The sequence below is a fragment of the Pelodiscus sinensis genome, chromosome 2 (assembly GCF_049634645.1).
Source record: "Pelodiscus sinensis isolate JC-2024 chromosome 2, ASM4963464v1, whole genome shotgun sequence".
NCBI lineage: Eukaryota > Metazoa > Chordata > Testudines > Trionychidae > Pelodiscus > Pelodiscus sinensis.
Window position 1 is genome coordinate 169,915,643 of NC_134712.1, and position 19,570 is coordinate 169,935,212.

The 19,570-nt window shown below is 44.9% G+C and overlaps 1 long non-coding RNA gene across 3 annotated transcripts in view; it reads left to right on the plus strand.

Annotated features, from left to right (window-relative positions):
- LOC112546245 (uncharacterized) overlaps positions 1–19,570 on the plus strand; it is a 127,389-nt gene that overhangs the window by 51,300 nt on the left and 56,519 nt on the right. For 2 of the 3 annotated variants that reach the window (XR_012901883.1, XR_012901881.1), the window contains 2 exons: positions 5,236–5,297; positions 18,892–19,025. This is a non-coding gene — a long non-coding RNA (uncharacterized LOC112546245). The remainder of the gene's footprint in view (positions 1–5,235; positions 5,298–18,891; positions 19,026–19,570) is intronic. The other variant, XR_012901882.1, reaches the window with a different exon arrangement.

The window sequence follows — 19,570 nt, forward strand, 5'->3', positions numbered from 1 at the left end:
GCCCACCTCTGCTCTAGCCCCCATGGGAGAGCTACAAGGCTCAAGTCTTACCTCCTGGCTGGATTAACTCCGGAGCCTGTGGATTTTGAGGGCTCCTGACATGGGGCTAGCCTCTAAGGCCAAAAGGGCCATAGAGAAGTCCTCCAGGAGGCTAGAGTGACTAGGAGGAAACCAGCCAATCAGAGGTCTAGAGGGACCAAACAAAAGGAGCTGCAGGACTAGAAGCAATTCACTTACAGCCCAGACTTGGACTGGAGAATGTCAGGGGTGGCTGGCTGCCAGAACCAAGGACAGCTCAGAGTGGGGAGCTGTGTAGGACATGGACTCCAGGAGGAGAAATCTTGGGAGTACTGCTCTTATATGAAGTGGGGAAACTGATTGAGAGACCAAACTGGACTGAGAGACACACTCTACAGAGGGCACCAGGATGGGCCTCTGTTAGAGGTGTACCCCGGAAGTGGTTTCACGCAAGCCTGTGAGACTCAGCTGGACGGCTGACTCGCCAAAAGGCTGAAGGCAGTGCAAGAACCTGCATTTGGCCAAATGGGGGCACTTGCATGAGGTGTTCTAATCCATACCACTTCCCACTGGTCCCATTGGCCGGGAATAGTGATCCACAGCTAATGGGAGCTGCAATTGCCAGTGCCTGCAGAGGTGGTGATGGCCTGGCAAAGCACTCTATTTTATTGCCCACCCCTGATATAGAGTAAAGCAGCTGTGCATGAGTCCAGAAGGAAATTGAGGGGGTAGGGAACTCTTTAAATGTAGGCAGAGAGAGTGTTTTGGTATTTACAGGGTTAGGCCTCTGTTAAGTGGGAGTTTTGTGGCAGTTATGCCTAATATTGGAATTTAGGTGCCTAAGGCTGAGGCTTAGGGGCTTTAGTCCCTTTGTGGACCTGTGCCTGAGTGTTTTCTGAACACCATATGATTCTTCTTGGGAATAAAATTACCTGAGGAAATACCCGGAAGACTCTCTGGAAACGTGGAAGTTGACTAGAGAAGGTTTAAGCAGTGCCACACTCTGTGTTTTTGGTGGGTGGCTGGAAAAAGAAAGACAGTCAGAAGTTGCTCTTAATTCTGACAAGGGCTGGCTCTGATGCACTTGATGGGATTAATAGTTTTCAGTTAACCCAGGGCACGTCTACACTTAGGGAGAGTGACAGAATTGCAGGGCACCTGGGCAAGGGATGGGGCTGAGAAACTAGGGACGGGCAGCCCTCAGTGCCGCTTGGATCATACTGCACGGCCTCCAGCCACCCTTTAGCTCTAGTCGTGTGAATCGTTGGGCCCTAGTGCAGTTGCCTGCTTTGTCACCCCCTCCTCTGTCTACACTTAAAAATCTGTAGCAGCCCAGCTGGTCTGGAATAACTGCATCAGTGTAGTAGTGCTTCAGTGAAGATGCTGCACAGAGAGCTTCTCCTGTCACCTCTGAGAAAGGTGTTGATGGGAGAAGCCTGCCCATTGACCAAGCACTGTGTACACCATGGACTGGGTGGCTATAACTGCTTTGTTCTAGGGTGTGGATTTTTCACACCCCTGAGCAATGTATTTATACCAATGTAAGTTTGTAGGCTAGCCCCGGCCTGAGGCAGAAGAAGCTAATTATGAAAAAAGTTAAAACATGTAAGGAGTTCCACCCTTTCTGAATAGACAGGAACTTCTTTAACTGTCAATGTCTCATCCAAAAAGCCCCTGCACAGCATATAATCTCTTCTGTTACTGTTTATGGAAAAGTGGTAGGATGCAACAGAAGAAAGACATTGGGTATTAAGTCTAGATTCTACTAGCAGTAAGCTTTCACATTTCATGCTTATTTCTTAACAAGATTCATTGACTTTATAACCTCAGTTCTCACTGTTGGTAAAACTTATTAAAGCCAACAAGAAGAAAAGGACTCAGCCAGACACAGAATCAGGCCATACAATGGACAAATAAGTTTAAGAAATAACAGTTATATAGGAAGATGAGAGACCCTGTAGAAATTAATTTTAATGAAAAATAAAAATTCATTAAAGATCCACAGAAAATTTTCCTTTTTAATGAAAAACCCCAAAATATTTATCAGAAATGAAAAATGTTTTGGTTTTATTAAATTAGAATATTTCTTGTGAAATAGCTTTTCTCATTATTATAACACAAAATTTCACCTTTCAACAACATTACGGGTTGAACCTCTCTAGTCCAGAGCCTTCAGGACATGACTGCTACTGAACCTAACAATTTTCCGAACTGGGGAGGTCAATATTGTCTAGCAGCATTACCAACTCTTCTACTGCTTACTGGGCTCTTAGAAGACATTTAGGGGTAAGTTAGAGCTAAATAGCAGCACAGAACACTAAGAACCAGGTCTGGTGTCTGTAAATAAACTTTGTGAGACCATGGAAAACTTGGCCATATCCATGATAAGTAGACATCTGGCTAATTGAAATCATGCCAGACTACAGGTGTTGCCAGACCAGTAAATGCTGGACTAGACGGGTTCAACCTCTAGAACCTATGTTAAAAGGTAATTATTATTAATATTACTCACACTTAGATTAATAGATTTTAAAGCTAAGAGGGACCATGAGATTATCTAGACTCGTTTCCTATATGACGCAGGCCAGACAATTTTATCCAGTTATTCATGTACTGAGCCCAATAACCTGTGTGTGACTAAAGCATACCTTCTAGAAATGCATCCAGTCTTGATCACAGTGGCGGATTTAGGGCAGGGCGAGCGGGGCTGCTGCCCCTGGCCCCGCGCTTCCCGAGGCCCTGTGCATGCGCCGTGGCACCACGGCACATGCACCATGGCACCACGGCACATGCACCGTGTCAAAGGAGGGGCCCCGCGAAATTTCGCTGCCCTGGGCCCCGTGGCACTTTCATCCGCCCCTGCTTGATCAGAAGACTTCAAGAGACAGAAAATCCACTGCTACGTCCAGTGCTTAAACTTTAATGTCTGTGCCTTTGAAATTCCCAGATGAAAGTGCTTTAAAAACAAAAATTAAGTCCCATAACAGCCTGTGACTTACTCTATGTAAGTACTACAGCACAAATAGGCACACTGACAAAGCGGTTCTGACTTCCCCCAGCACAGTGAACTTGGGTGAATAAAACTTTTATCTGTGGAGGAGTAAGGAAGAGGTTGGTACAGGCTCAGGAAGTGATGTGATGGGTGGAATCCCATTTCTCCATAAGGAGGCCCCTGAAGAAAGGACTTGAGGCTATCAAGTCGAAGGACACTGCAGGTGTTTGCATCTGAAACAGGAAGTGTTCAGCAGTGGTTGACTTTTTGAGACAGGTTTGTTTTTTTGAAGGAGAGAGAGACTGGCTGGGGCAAGCCCTTTGTATTCTTTTGGCCTGGGCTGCAGAAAGCCTCAAGAGCCCTCTGTTGAATGGGTGCTCCCTGAACGAGAGAGAAACAGTTGTATTAAAGTGAACTGCTTGCAGATTGAAAAGGAAGAACAAAGATTTCCCTCTGAGATCAAAGTATGCCGACTGAGGAAGGTGTTCCTAAAGAGAACCCTCCACAGCCCTACAGCAAGTCACAACTCTGTTATGCCTCCCAGAGAAATCAAGTCAGTAGGACGCCATGTGCTTAAAGTTTAAGCAGGTGCTGAAAAGCTGTGCTGGACTGGGGCCATACAGCAGACAGCACATAGAATGAATAGAGTACCAAAGCAAACCAACTGCATTTTACTGAGGGAAGTTTCTTCTCCTGCATTTAACTGATTGAACTCAATGTCTCCAGAGCATCCAGTTTACTAACCTTACACTCCTGGGCTATGTCTACACTGGCGCGATCTTGCGCCAGAGCGATGCAAATGAGGCTAAGCGTGGAATATCGCAGAGCCTCATTTGAATAGCTAATGAGCCGCCATTTTTGCAAAAGAGGCTCTTGCGCAAGATGGAGCTGTCTACACTGCCCCTTTTTGCGCAAGAAAAATCCTCTTGCGCAATGCCATTATTCCTGAAAATAATCAGCGTAACAGCATTACGCAAGAGGGTTTTTCTTGTGAAAGAAGGGGCAGTGTAGCCAGCTCCTTCTTGCACAAGAGCCTCTTCTGCAAAATGGTGGCTCATTAGATATGCAAATGAGGCTCGGTGATATTCCACGCTTAGCCTCATTTGCATAGCTCTGGCGCAAGATTGCGCCAGTGTAGACATAGCCCTGTAGTTTGTCTCTCTTCTCTCACAGTAAGAATACAGCAACTACTGTACACAGAGGAAGAAAACACAATGAATATGAAGGAGAGGGGGGAGAAAAGAAAGGAGGAGGAAAAAGAAAGTCCTTTAGAGTCAGAGATAAGTAAGGAAGATCAAAGCAAGCAAGGACAACTTCAGGGAGAGAGAAATATCAGATATAGTGTGGAGCTGGGGGAAATCTTCATTTTGCAGTATTCTTTCTGGCCTTCAGCCTGGCCCCACAAAACCACTTCTATCATGCAGATGAAAGATTAGAGCCAGGGATTAAGTTGCTGAAGAACAAAGATTTACAGCTCATGAGGTACATCAGAATCTAAAATAAGATCAGTTCTGTAGCATACAGTATCTCAACCACTTTGAAAACTATGGCAAAGGAAAAAAATTCTTTACATCTCTGAGAGTAGGATTCTGTTAACTACCACAAGAAAGTGATTTCTCAAGACCACTGGAATGTGACTTCTGGTGTGGGGTTCTGCTTAAAATATTCTCTTGTTTGGCGTGTGCTAAGAATGAATTTGATGGAGGGAATCCCCAAAATGGAAAAATATTTTTTCATTTTTATATGTTAAAAAGTCCTAGCCAGAGGAATAGGTTGTTGAGGTGACCAGAAAGACAGTGTCCCATTCATGCAATGTTGCTTAAATGCTGGGGTCTTTTTATTTGGAGCAAATAACAAACACACTAGATATGTTAAACCCTGGAAGGGAAGCGTACATCTGCTAGATCAGAGTCATGTGCCTGAGGAAGGTTCAGAGGACATCAAAAGGGAAGATTTTCTCAGTCGGAACACTGTGGCTGCCACCACTGCTAATTTTTCCAAAACTGTATTGCAGATACTTCCCTGAAATGATGGTATTTAGATCTTTCCACAGTACAATGCAGCAACCTGTCTAAGCTTGGATTTACATATGGCTGACTGGGCAATATTGCCAATATAGTACCAGCCCTGTACTCTGACTTGTTCCCAGAAAGGCAGCTACCTGGGGAAATTGGGTGAAAAGCAACACTTTACTAGAGATCTAATTATTATTATTTTTGTTGTAGTAATCTAGAGGCCTCCACTGTCATCAAGGTTCCGTTGTGCTAGGCACTGTACAAACAAACAGGTAGGGTGTGTATATATATATGCTGCAGTTGGGGGGGGGGGGGTGCTTCCCAGCATGCTTCCCACACACATGCTAGCTCTGATTGAGCTAATGTGCTTTCAATCACAGTTTCACCGGGATAGTGGCTTGGGGGGTCCAGGTAGGTTTTTACTCAGGTGGCTTGCTTGAGCCACTGCCCATGTGATCATGGTTGTTTTAGCACTCTAGGGTATGTCTACACTGCAACACTATTTAGAAATAACTAGCGCTATTCCGAAATAACTTAGTCCACGTCTACACAGCAGACAGTTATTTCGAAATAGTGTCAAAATAGTGTCAAGCTGGAGGACTTCTTACTCCGACTCCTGTAACCCTCATTGTACGGGGAGTAAGGTAAGTTGGAGGAAGAGTGCTCTATTTCGAAATAAGTGCTGTGTAGACACTCCCTATTTTGAAATAAGCTTTTCAAAATAAGATATGCAATTGACGTAGCTCAATTTGCGTAGCTTATTTTGAGTTAAGTCCTGCAATATAAATGCACCGTAACTTGAGCAGAACGAGCACACAGCTGTCTATCCATACTGGAAAGCACACTTCCAGCTGCCCTGTAGACATACCCAGAAGACAGTCCCTCAGGAGCGTAAAGTCTAAATGCTGAATGTGTCAGTCATGCGTTGTGAAGGGAAACAGAGGCACAGAGAGGCAAAGTGATTTGTCAAAGGCTCCATAACAGGTCTAGGAAGTGCCAGGGTAGAACTCAGTCCCAGTCTCTCAGTCCAGTGCTCTATCTACTTGGCCATGTTGCCTCCTCTTTGACTAGCTCAAGATGCTGGGTTCTAGAAGGGACCTGAATTCAGCTGTCTTTGCTACAGGGAGGAACACTATTAAGAAGACCCTTTGAAGGTTTGGGGAGGGAGAAAACCAGAGAATACCTGCCGCAAGGAAAAAAAGGAATAATGGATTTGTGATTATGATACATTTCTGTGTCTACTTTGTAAATATCTTTACACTTATCTCTTGGTCTAAACTTGTGAGGCAGTAGATAGTCTACAGCCAGATTCAGAATGCTACCTCTGAGGTCCAAAGCAGACTTAAAATATTATTACCCAAGGGAATGCATACTTTTAGGAAGTCTTTGTTGCTTGTCACCTGAGGTAGCAATGTCCACCACAAGTAAAACTGAAGATCCGTTTGTCTCAGAGCAAAAAGAAAATAAATTCAATAGATAGAATTTTCTTCAAAGTGCTCCTAGAACTGACTTGTGCTGCAGGGGAGTAACTCCTTCAGGGGGAAACAGCGTGCTTTCCTCTGGGCATGGGGCAAGTTGTCTTGCCCAACTAGAAAAGCACTGGTAGTTTACTCCTAGATCTGTTACAAAAGGACAGGGATGGTTGACTTTCCCCTTCCTTCTTTTGTGCACCCAGGATTTTTACCAATGGGGAGAAAACCCCCAAGACAGCAGATTTTTTGCAGTGGAGATTGTTGCTGTTCTCTAGCAGGCCACCTGTCATCCTCAGTTTCTATTAGATGGACATTTACTCTTGTGGATACTAGCAGCAAGATAGCAATATTTCCCTGCAGAACTGGAGTTTCCTTGGTATCCCGAGAGTCAGACCTCGGGGATTTTAAAGCAAGGATTTGTGGAAATGAGAAGAGCCTTAGCACGGCGGGTGTTTGCTAAAGGCGAAGCTGTTAACCACAAAGCACTATTTCCGTTCCAGAGAAAGTAGGAGAACTTTCAACGGACTGTTTCATGCCATGTTTGAGTGCCATGTTTGCATTTGATTTTACGCAGAGGTTAGTGGTGGGAGAGCAAATACCAAGTACCAGATCGCCTGTTAGCTGTAATAAGGGCTGCATGCCTGATTCCCCAGACAGCATGCTGAACATTTGCCCTTGCCGGCCTGGCCGTGCTAAGCAGAGTAAATAAATATATATATTTAGCTGAATAAGTGGAAAGTATTTTTTTTCTTGCTTAAAATATGCTGACATGAGCTCTGGAAAAAAGTCATTTCAGAGCAAACACTGCAAATTCCTCTCAGCCTTTGTTTAAAAAAAATAAAACAACTCATTACCTTATTGGAAAGATACGCCATTAAGATGAATATTACCCTCTTAGGGCCAAGTTCTTTTTTGTTCTTTCTCCATTTTTTAAAAGGTTACCCCCCAGTACATTTTTCAGCATAGGGAGGCAGTGTCATCTAGTGGTTAGGGCACTAACCCATGAGTCAGAAATGGTAATGCCATTGACCTACTTTGTGACCTCGGGCAAAGCTCTTAGTTTTTGTGGCCTGTTGTTTTCCTTCCTACTTTTTCTCTGATTTGTTTATTTAGAGATTGTAAGTTCTTTAGGTTCTGACTGTCCATTCCTCTATATTTGTGCAGTACCTAGCACAATGGGGCTGTTCTGAACCATCCTGTGTGTTCTACCTCTTGCTGTTCACAGATCTGGTAAACAGGGAGACTTGTAGATGGACAATGTTAGCCACTTCCAGTATTCATAGACGAGAGAAAATTGACACACTTCAAAAATACAAAGGCCTAGATGCTGCCTGCTCCTGGTGTAAGTGACCAATGGGATAGGAGAAGGATGCTGCCGCCTTATACCCTGCATGCTGAGAGGAGGCACAGTTAATTCCCTGACAGTGTTTCCTGAGGGGCTGGCCAGTCAAAAGGGAGCAGGAAGGAGGCGGGCCTTGACTCACAAGCATACATTCTGAACCAGCCAGTGGAGCAGGCTGTCTCTTTCTGGCCATTAAGGAGCTTCTGGAAGCACGGTGCCTCCTTCTCTCACTATCCCTTCAGCGCTTCCTCTTGGGCTATCTTGTCGTTCACACATCTTGATCCTATGGCATCTGCAAGGCCCCATAGTTCCCTCTTGAGTGTCTGTGTCTATCTGGTCCACACTATGCTCTTTGTACCCACCAGAACACTGACTGAGACCATTGCCTCTGTTTCAGTAATCACTCTCCACAAGAACTAGTCACACAACACTACCCACACCTCTTTCGAAAGAGGCTTTTTCGAAAGAATCTTTCGAAAAAGAGCATCTAGACTGCAACCAGTACTTTCGAAAAAGCAAGCCGCTTTTTCAAAAGAAAGCACCCAGGCAGTCTGGATGCTCTCTTTCAAAAACGCCCTGTTTTTCGAAAAAAGGCGTTCTTCCTCGTGAAATTAGCTTTACTGCCGTCGAAAGAAAATACGCGTTCTTTCAATTTAATTTCGAAAGAACGCGGCTGTAGTCTAGACACAAGTGAAGTTTTTTCGAAAAAAGGCTACTTTTTTCGAAAAAACCCTTGAGTCTGGACACAGCCTAAGAGTTCATCACAGGAACAGAAACTTAAAGTTGGCCCAGAAGAGAGAGGAGACTTGACAAAACCCAGCAAGAGCAGCATGGTCCAGGCCAAGGTTGCCACACTAGCAGGGACTGGCTGGCAATGTCATTTAAAGGGCAGCATATTTTTAATGCAGAAGCAAGTGGCTTTTAGAAAATGGCACTAAGGAAGATTTTGATCCTTTTAGGTTTAAATGCATACTACTTATGGGTGGAGATTAAGGGAAAGGGAGGTATATTTGGAGAAACTGATGTCAGATCTGTAGCAAAAGCTGTTCACTGGCAGGCACATAGCAGTAGCAAAGAGGGAAAGAAATATCCAGGAAATCATAAAGCATAAGCCCAGAAGTCAACAGGTTCCGTGAAAGTAACAGTCAAAACGCAAAAGTTAAATCTTACTAAGCTACTACCCAAGAATCTCTAAACTTTCAGACGCCAGCTTTATCCAATATGCGACTGCTCTTCTCTACTCAGGTTATGGGAAGATGTTTGTGGAATTCAACCCAGATGTCCATAGTCTTTTAAATCTAAACCTTTCTGAAGCACTAGACCAGCAAGATGCGCAGGTTTTTAAACCACCAGGTACCAGTCTGTTAATGACACAGCAGATAGCAACAGATAAGATTAACTGACTAAGCTAAGGGAAGAGAAACAAGCCAGGGTAATGGAAATATGAAAGGGAGAATTGTGACTACCAGCTAAATACTCCAGTCTTGGGATTATTTTTCTTTTCTTTTAGGTTTTACTGTTTGGTCTGAAATTCTAGTTTTCTTCCCCCAATCTTGCAAGTCTCCAGAATGGGTTAGGAGGGTACTAAAAAAGTACTGGCCGCATCTGCTGTGGCACTGTGATGTGTGTGGTCACTACAGACATAGACCCTGGCCCCACGAAGTCAAAGCAGATATGCAGTGAGATGAGTTGGCTGTGCAATGGAGCCACTAAAGGCGGGGCAGTTCATTGCCTGGCTCTGATCTGTTTCTGGGCCAACAGATGTAGTCAAGCCAAGGAGGACCAAGCCAGTGAAAATAATTACTGGCATTATTCCTTGGCATATGTTCATATGTCTCAGTGCATTTTACATGCCTAGAGCTAGCTTTGAAGTGCTGGCTGATGTTTGAGCACGTAGAGGTGAAGCAGACCTTGGGTTTGGCTCTGCTCTCAGGTTTTATGGCTTGCCCAGTTCGACCAGGGATTGCAACAGAAATGATCGGAGTGTAGATACTGTGGTGACAGATGCAATAGAAATGGATAGGGACTAGTTTCTGAATTATGGAACTTCCTTAATCCTGGAGAACCTCATGGTTCTGTGTTGATTAGAATTGCATTGTGGCCTATCTGTAGGCTATTTTGGAACAGCTTTCTTATTCCAGAACCAGACATGTCTATCTTCTACTGAAGATGACATGGGAGGAGCCCCTCCCTTGTATTCCAGTAACTTGGCTTCGGGTGTCCAGTCAGTAGATCTGACTGGACACCATCAGGCTCCCTTTTCATCTGGACTTTCTGGTCCAAAACCAAACACCTGGGCCACCCTACTTGGGATTACGCAGAAACTGTTCTAGGAGAAATTTGCATAATATTGAATCAGCAAACACAGGGTGTGAACTAAACATTCGGATGTGAAAAAAGAAAACTGGCAGTTGGCCAGATACCAAAATGGAAAACACTAAGAAACTACATTTAAACATCAAGGACACTTTCCTTGGGATGTGGGGGAGGGGAATAGTCTCCAAAGGGACAGAACTAGAGATTTGAGTCCTTTATCCACGTTACAAAGGCAACATGGGCGGTGAAGATACAAGCTTCCTCCCAGCATCTTTCCAGCCTGTTTCTCTGCCAAGAGGGTCATTCATTCTCGGTCCATGTGCATTCTCTGCAGGAGGCATCTCTCAAGGATGGGGCAGTAATAGAGTGCTTTTCAAAGGCAGAACTGAACTGATATTGCTAAGTCATTCCTCCTGGACCACTGAACAATAATGAGGTGGGATCTACTTCTGCTCATTACTGACATGGTTCAAATGAATTCTCTCCATCTAGAGAAGGTTTGTTTTCCTGTTACAACACCTTACCTGTGCAGCCCCTCTTGAATAATTGTCCATTGTACCCCATCTTGTGACCTTTGGTCTATGTGCCTTGAGGTTCATATTTCCACCCATCCATGGTGGCTGAGACAGAAGAAGAACAAATCTGAATGTCATTCCATTGCTTGGCTGATGGCACAGGGGGCCCTGTTTGTTCAGAATATTGCAAAGGACAATATTTTAAACCTGCATAGTTGCATGTAAACCAGTGGCATCCTAAAATTCTTCTCCCTCCTGGCTCTTATCTACCAAGCTGGATGGTATGAGGAGTTCCCGGGCCAGCCCACAACATTTTGGCACCTGAGGCGCGGAGCTCAAATGACGCCCCCATACCCCCTCGCTTGGGCCAAAACTTTGAAAGGTTTCAATTCTGCCTTCTTCCTGTTCTACTCCTCTCATGGCACTCCACCATCCCTGTACATCTAGAGCAGAGAGAATACATATGCACCAGCAGCAGACACAATTTTCTACACTCTGGGTCCTAGTGGTGGCCCTCCACAGTCTGGCACCTGAGGCGGTTGCCTCAGTTCACCTCATGGTAAGGCCAGGCCTGCAGGCCAGGCACTTAACTGTCTGCGTTCCAAGTGCTTATAGTATTGGGCTCCGTGTTTGTAGGCAGTTGAAACGGTCAATGTCAGCTAATTTGAGGCCTCCAGTTTATTTAGAGTTGGTAATAAATAGGTCTTTACAACATCTAATCTGAATAGTTGTTGGATTTTTAAAAATAATTTAATTAAATCATTCTCCCTGCAGAGCTGTGACTCCAGATACCACAGCACTGGCCTGGTGTAGGAAAACTAAAAAGTGAAAGCGAGAGAAAAAAAATGAAATTTCTCAGTTGGCAAATTGCTCAAACTGAGCAAAATGCAATGAGACATGATGGAAAGTATTAGAATCTAGCGATCTTAACCAGTGATCCTTGTAAGCTGAATGCTTAGGTGGCCACCCAGGAGAGCTTTGGGTGCTGCCCAGCTGATTACCAGAGCACCCACAGCTGGCATGAGGTGTTTCTACTGGTGGTGCACATCTGCACATGCCTTGGTGTACATAACAAAATTCATTCCACACGTGAGTGGAAAAAATTAAGGGGAACATTGATCCTAACCTTCTCTCATTGAAATTTATGGGAGTTTTGCCATTGTTTTCAATGTCAGGCCCTAAACATTGATTTAAATGTTTATAATTTAGATAGAATTATTAACACAGGTGAGGAAATGCATCCCGTAAATAAGAACCTTATACTGGTGATGCCTCTTAACAGTTAGATGTTACGTTTTTTTCCCCCTTCCTGACTGCATGGAAATGTCTCCAGTTAGGCAATGGTCCTTAGCAATGACTGCGGTGATGATGAGCTTTCTGTTCAGACAGTAAGTCTTTGGGTATGTTACTGCAGGCCCAGAAGGGAATTATAAAAGCAGAGCTGTGTGGTGTATGTATGTGTAGATAAAATGAAAAAAATGTACTTTTTGTGTGTGTGTTTTCTTTGCTATTTTAATTAGGGTTCTATTGCCCATGGGGTTGTATTAATGAACAATATAACCAAAATGCTACATCAGTAAAGGCTGCATCTACATAGCAGGGTTTAACTCAAAATAAGCTATGGAAATTGAGCTACGTCAGTTGCATAGCTTATTTCAAAATAGCTTATTTTGAAACTGGGAGGATCTACACTGCACTTATTTTGAAATAGAGCACTCTTCCTTCGACTTCCCTTACTCTTCATACAATGAGGGTTACAGGATATGGAGTAAGAAGTCCTCCAGCTTGGCAGTATTTCCACATTACTTTGAAATAACTGCCTGGTGTGTAGACGCGGACTAAGTTATTTCGAAATAACACTAGTTATTTAGAAATAATGTTGCTGTGTAGACGTACCCTAACTTTCTGTAATATTTTGAATGAAAGTTTATCCTTCTCTTTTCTATCTCTAATTTAAAATGGCTGGGAGTCTGTGCTATCTTCTTCATTACCAGCAAAAGGAGCAGAGTCAATGGATAATCTGCAAATGGGACCCCAGCAAACTGCATTGTTTCCAACAACGAGTAGTCCTGTGGCACCTGAGGGCATGGCTACACTAGGAAATTATTTCAAAATAACTTATTTTGAAATTAGTCCTTCCACACTACAAGGCAGCATCGAAACACTGATTGGCGCCTGCATCCCATTTAAAGCTCCTGGAAGCACTCCAGGAGCACAGACTCTTTCTGAAGCTTCTTGCTGAGGCTAGCTGAGACTCGCGCTGAAAGGGGCTCCTCTCTCCAGCCATGTCTCACATGCCACTTCTCCACTGCCTCCCCCCTCGTGGGATACCAAACTCACGCCGCATGCCCTTGCAGACACCACTGCACTTATAACATGGAGCTGGGGGTTCAGGGATAGGGCTGGGAGTCATGCCTGCCTCAGGTACCTCTGGAGGCTTTGTCTGCCTGGGAGATCCCACTGCCATGTGTTCAGGAGCCCCAGTGACCACTGTGGGGACTAGGGGGAGAAGCCAGGAGGGCAGGTGAGGGGACAGGGAGTTGTGGGGATGAGGATTTACAAGGGGGCGGAAGTGGAGAGGTGGCTGGTGGCCTGCTCCATACACGTGGCCATGCGCTCCATGACAGATGTTATGGAGGAGCACATGGCCTCATGCTGCTGCAACAGCTGCTCCCACAGCTGCTCCCACATGGTCACAGTCAGCCCAGCACTCCTTGTGGTCGGCGGTCTGCTCCCAGTTCTCCTCATTGAACCCCTGGACGAGGGACCAGAGGCAGGTCATTTGGTCCTGCGGCCGTTTGGTCTTCCCTGGTGCACTTTCTGCAGTGGATCCCGTGGAGTCGCGTAGATGGTGTTGGAGGTGGTGGATGTGTGATGCTCGCAGCTGGCCCAGCTGTGAAGAAAAGTGAAAAGGGCATTCATTCCAGGAGACACTGCATGAAGCCTAGCCCTCATCTCTGAGCCGACACCAAACGTCTCAGTTAGACTATTGCAATGTGCTTCGAGCAAGGCCATATGTTGCTTACACATTGGGCCCTTTCCTGCACGGGTACCGATGTCCCAGGGGAACATTGCAACCCTCATGGGCCAGGGACAAGCAGGCATGGGAAAGTGCCGGCCAGGCCAGGAGCCTGTGAGCAAGAGGCAGGGGAAGGGATGTCTCGGCTTTCTCCTGTGTCCTGCACATGATGTGTTCGGCATTGGTGATGTCCCGCAGAGGGAGAACGTTTATCCTTGTCGTGTGTGTGTGTGTGAGAGAGAGAGAGCAGCAAAGGCTGCTTGCCAGGGAAAGTGCTACTGGGTTCCCCTCCTCTTCCTCTCCCTGGTAGGTTCCCATGCAGGGGATCAGTCTCCTCTGCATTGCTGTGCTTGATCGGGAGTGGATGCTTCCTGAGTGTGGGCATGACCCTGGGCCCTGTGTGGCACTGTTGTATGGTTCCATGACCCCAGCCTCCTTAGTGGTGGCTTGTCATGGGAAGGTGTCTCACCATGAGATTGGAATGAGGCAGGCTTCTCCAGGAACCTGGTGAGAAGGCGCGAGGTTCCTGTGTGAGCGTGTCATGGAGCTGAGCGCTCTGGTCTGGTGATCCATGTCTACCCCTGTACACTGGCAGCTGTGCACCCCTCCCAGACCGAAAAGGCCAAGCAAGGAGCACGCAGCCCCTCGCAGCCGGTCTCCTGCCCACACATGTGCATGGGGAATGTTATAGAACTCACCTGCAGTGCCTTTCCTGGGATTGTCCAAGCTCTGGGAGACATCCTGAGAGTGGGGGAGGGTCTGGTTCCAGGCTGAGGATCAGCTCCTGGCTGGCAGTCATGGTGTCCTGGCTGGCCTGCTCCTCCTCCTCCTTGTCTACCTCATCCTCCTCCACAATCCTCCCCTCGTGGAGGCTGATGCCAGATGTGAACTGGCCAGAGTCAACAATGATGGTGGGTGGGAGGTGAATGGCCCTGCTCCCAGGATGGCATCTCATAGAAGTGGCAGAGTGAGAATTTTGCTCTCTGGCATTAGTGCAGGCCTGCCGGAGTTCTTTGATTTTTCATGCAGACCTGGCTGAGCGTCCGCATGTGTCCTTTCTCTACCAGGCTGGCAGCCATCCAGTCATACACGTCGGCATTCCTCCTCCTGGTGCGGAGATCCTGGATATTGGTCTCCTCCTCCCAGACCTTAGTGAGGTCCAGGATCTCTGCACTAGTCCAGGCCAGTGCCCTCTTTTGTGCCTGGCCAGAGGCATCAGAGGGTGTGGCAGAAGTGCTGGCAGCTGTGGGGTGCAGAGGGCGTGCTGGGGGATGATGGCTCCAACAAAGGGTGCTGTGTGGCGTGGGTCTGGCAGGGCTGTCCTGGTGTCACAAGCATTTTCCCTTCTGCCTGCAGCTTTAAACTCTGCAGGAGAAGTGGTGCATTGGAGTTGTCTGGGGTGTGGCCAGAGCGGCCACAAGTGCAGCTGTAAGAGGCCTCTGGAGGCCAATTATTTCAAGATAGCAGAAGCTGGGCATTCACACTTAGGGTATGTCTACACTTGCTCCCTATCTCAAGATAGGGATGCAAATGTAGTGTACCGAAATTGCTAATGAAGTGTGGGATTTAAATATCCCATGTTTAGTTAGCATAATTGCGTCCGGCCGCCATTTTGAAATCGCATTATTGCGAAATAAAATGCCCCAGGTAGCAGCATTATTTTGAGAGAAAACCCTTCTCTCGAAATAACTGTTAACTGTTACTCCACATACAATGAAGTTTAACAGTTATTTCGAGAGAAGGGTTTTCTCTCGAAATAATGCTGCTGCACGGGGTGTTTTATTTCACAATAATGTGATTTCAAAATTGCAGTCGCACGCGATTATGCTAACTAGGCATGGGATATTTAAATCCTGTGCTTCATTAGCAATTTCGGTACAATATATTTGCATCCCTATCTCGAGATAGGGAGCAAGAGTAGACGTACCCTAACACTATTTTGAAATAACAATTTTGAAATAACCATTTTTCCTTGTGAAAAGCAAGAGGAGTTATTTTGAAATAACCAGCCCATTAAAATAACGGGCTTGGTAGTGTGAATGCTCCGCTTGTTATTTTGAAATAAGAGGAATTATTTCAAAATAACTCCCTAGTGTAGACCAGTGCTTAGATGAGCTTGAATGGAGGAAAAAAAGGGGCCCCTCAGAGTAAGAAGGGAGAGGGAGAAAAGAAATTACCTTTCAAGTGTAGTCCTGATGCTAATGAGGCTAATTGAGTGGGCTGGAAGTGTCCATTCCTTAGTTTTCGTTGTCAATGAGGTGTTGAATACTTTTTAAGGAAATTGGTTTTCTATGTGCCATTCAGTTCAAGTCTTTGTTCAGGCAAAAGAAGATGGTGTCAAATTTGCATATGAAGGTCAATTCCACACTCTCTCTCTGTAGCTGGCTTCTGAAATTCCTTTGTAGAAGAACGGCTACTTTTAAATCCATTAATGAGTGCCCAGGCAGGTTAAAATATTCCCCTACAGGTTTCTGTGTGTTGCCATTTCTAGTATCGGTTTTATGTCCATTTATCTTTTGTTGTAGAGACTGTCTGGCTTGACCAATGTACATTGCAGAGGGGCACTGCTGGCACTGGATGGCACAGATCACAGCGGCAGTTGTATGAGCCTCTGATGTGGTGGCTTATGTGGTTAGGTCCTGTGTTGGTGTCACTAGTATAGATGTGTGGACAGAGCTGGCAACAGGGTTTATTGCATGGGTGGGTTCCTGGGTGAGAGTATCTGAGGTGTGATGTGTGGCTTGCTGGAAAGAATTTGCTTCAGGTTAGGAGGCTGTTTGTAGATGAGGACTGGCCTGTCTCAGAAGGCCTGTGAGAGTGAGGGATTGTTTTCTAGGACAGGTTGTAGATTGTCAATGATGCACTGGAGGGATTTAAGCTGGGCGCTGTAGGTGATGACTAGTGGTGTTCAGTTATTGTCCTTGTTGGGCCTGTCTTGCATTATTTCCAGGCATTTGTCACCTGAAAGATCCATTATTGCACTAATCCTCTGAGACTGGAAGGAGCATGCCACAGAACATTCAAAATGGAAAAACACCCTCATCCCCTCCCTTGTTAACAGTCTACTTCTCAACATCATTTATTGAGAGGGTGTTTTTAACTCAATGTTGAACCATTGAACCATTTCCTGAGCACACAAAAAAGTACACACTTTCTGCTCATGTACTTTCATGCACCTGCACGTTGTCTTGCTGCTGCAGATGTTATTTAGGTCCCCTTCTGGATGCAAAGTAATACAATCCTCAGGCACCTTTTATATTAGTTATATGCATCCATCATTGATCTCTGAGAGCAGGCACAGGAATTAAAATAATGGACATAAATTATTGGCAAACAGTAACTGTATTAAATTCTCACCCCGGGAAACAATTCTTTACATGAGCCTGATAATCTGCCTTAAATATCATCTAACTTAGGTTCTGTTGGCCTGATGGGAGGAAAAAAGGATGAGACCGAGAATGTCAGGCAAATGTCCTTCCACCAGATTCTAGACAGTCAAACCTAGGTTCTGTAAGCAAGAACCCCTCATCTGATCTCAGCTGTCACCCGGGTGCATAGGAAAAGGGCAATCAGAGTGAGTTATCAGTCAATAACTCTAAGCCAGACCCTTTGCATGTGATAACAGATCTATCAGTTCCATCTGACCACTCATGCATGGAGAATAAAAGAAGATTAGGGTCTGGAAAAAAGCTTCAGTGAACTGTAGAGTGCCAGAAGATTTTTCTTGCTAGCACTCTGTATAATGTAACAAAACCGCAGTAAGCACTGCTTTTCTCTTAGCTATTCAGTCTCCTGTATTATGATGTAGAAAACACTTGGTCTGTTACCACTGAGGAATCAAAAGACTTTGCCTTCCAAAGTTGTCTGAATCCCAAATTACCAACGGTTACTCAAAGTTCCTGGGCCACAATTGTTCTTCAGCCTGCTCTGCACAAATCAAGATTTGAACTCCTGTTTGCCTTTCTAACCATATTTCCAAGCTTCCATGTTTCCAGTGCTTCTATTAAAAAAAATAAAAGAAAAAACCCCCCCACCTCTGAGAAGTTTAAAATGTGCTGTCATCATGGTAGGGAGGAAACAATGTTTATTTTATAATGAATTTCTGCCTGCGATATACACACTTATTTCCAAGTCATTTCATGCATTCATTATTCACTTCAGGTGAAATTCAGCCAAGTGTGGCGGGGCACTGGAAAGGCCTCTGTAACATTTACACCCCTTATGAAGTCTGTGCTAGGGACTGCTGGTTAAGTGAGTACACAGAGGGGTCTGCAATCCACCTACATGAAGTAGAAAAAAAGTCTCTCTGAAGGGCCCATTGTGAGTGGGTTAGAGAAGGATAAGGGAGGGGGCATAGACCCATGTTTATGGTGATCCAGGGGTACCAGTTACTTACACATCTGGTGGGTGTTCTGTGCAGTAAGTAGCGTACTCTGTGGCCCTGCACTAGTGAGACTTTTACTTCCTCAGCCACTCACAACTCAGTCCAAACACTAGGGTTTTATGTAATGAATTGGATTTCATTACCAGGAACTGATTAATCAACATAGCTCTTACTGCTAATTGTTGATGCACATAATCTCTCTGGAAGTTCAGGCTGCTCAGCATCTTGTATCCCATACTCAGCACTATGCAGGGCTGGACTGAGAGGCTGTTTATAAAGCCATTTCTGAGTGCAAGGCACTATGTAAATATAATGTAAGTCATTATCATTATGGTACAGTCATGTTCCTGCTCAAATCAGTGATGTACCTTCTGTGTCCAGCTGACCAAGCAGCATTTCTTGCATTAGAGGATTCTGATTCCAGTCCCATTTCTACACTCATTACTATCTTGGAGAGCTACAATTTCATTATTAATATATCAACATAACTGGGTACAGATTATAGAAAGGCATTCCAGAGCCTCAGTTAAATATTTGTGTTAGGAACAAAACATGCTGCTTCAGTCAAAGATAAGGTCCCTGTGGCATAAATACTTTCTAGAGACAGTTGCAACAGTACCTGAGAAACATTGTTAATTGCAGCTGGAATGTTTTAAAATGAAACAGAATGCTGTAAATATTGGGTTAATCATTTCTGTGGTGCTGGATTATTGGAAGCAGTGAATGTTTGTCACTGAATTTTGAAACATAAACCTCTGCTTAACACACTATTTATATGATAGCCAAAGGCTAAACACACTGCTTCTCATGTGTTTCAGATATACAGTAAACAGGTCCAGAGAGGCAATATATAGACTCATGAAAATGTAGGGCTGAAAGGGACCTCCTGAGGTCTAGTCCAGCCCCCTGTGCTAAGGCGGGTCAAGTATGTCTAGAAGACCTTCGCTGACAGGTATGTGTTGAAACTGTTCTTAGAGTGACTTTTTAGACCTATGAAAACCATTGATCATGGGAACCAACAACAGCCAAATGACTTTCTCTACTTAGAAATATCTGGATGCTTACATAGGTCCCATTAGAGTAATATTTGGATGCACCACAAAAGCTAATGTATTTATCCTCAGAGCAAACTGTAAGGCATGGAGGTATTATGATCTCTATTGTACTGTAGTGAAACTGAGCTATTCTGAGCCAACAAAAAGCAAAACTCTCTCTTATACACACACATGCATTCACATACACAATCTTACATACACTTGTTTTTCCACTTGCACACCTGTAACAATCTCTCCCCCGCCCCAGTCCTTATCCAGCAAGATGGATAACTTTAAGTACATGAGTAGTCCTATTAAATTTAATGAGACTAGTAAGCATCAAGTTTTGCAGTACTTAAGTATCTTGCTGGATTTGGGCTTTGCAGATTCTTGAAGTTCTTTCAGTTTTTATTATGTATTTTATAGTCTAATCTTCCAAGACCTCATGCAAGGCTAAGGGCCT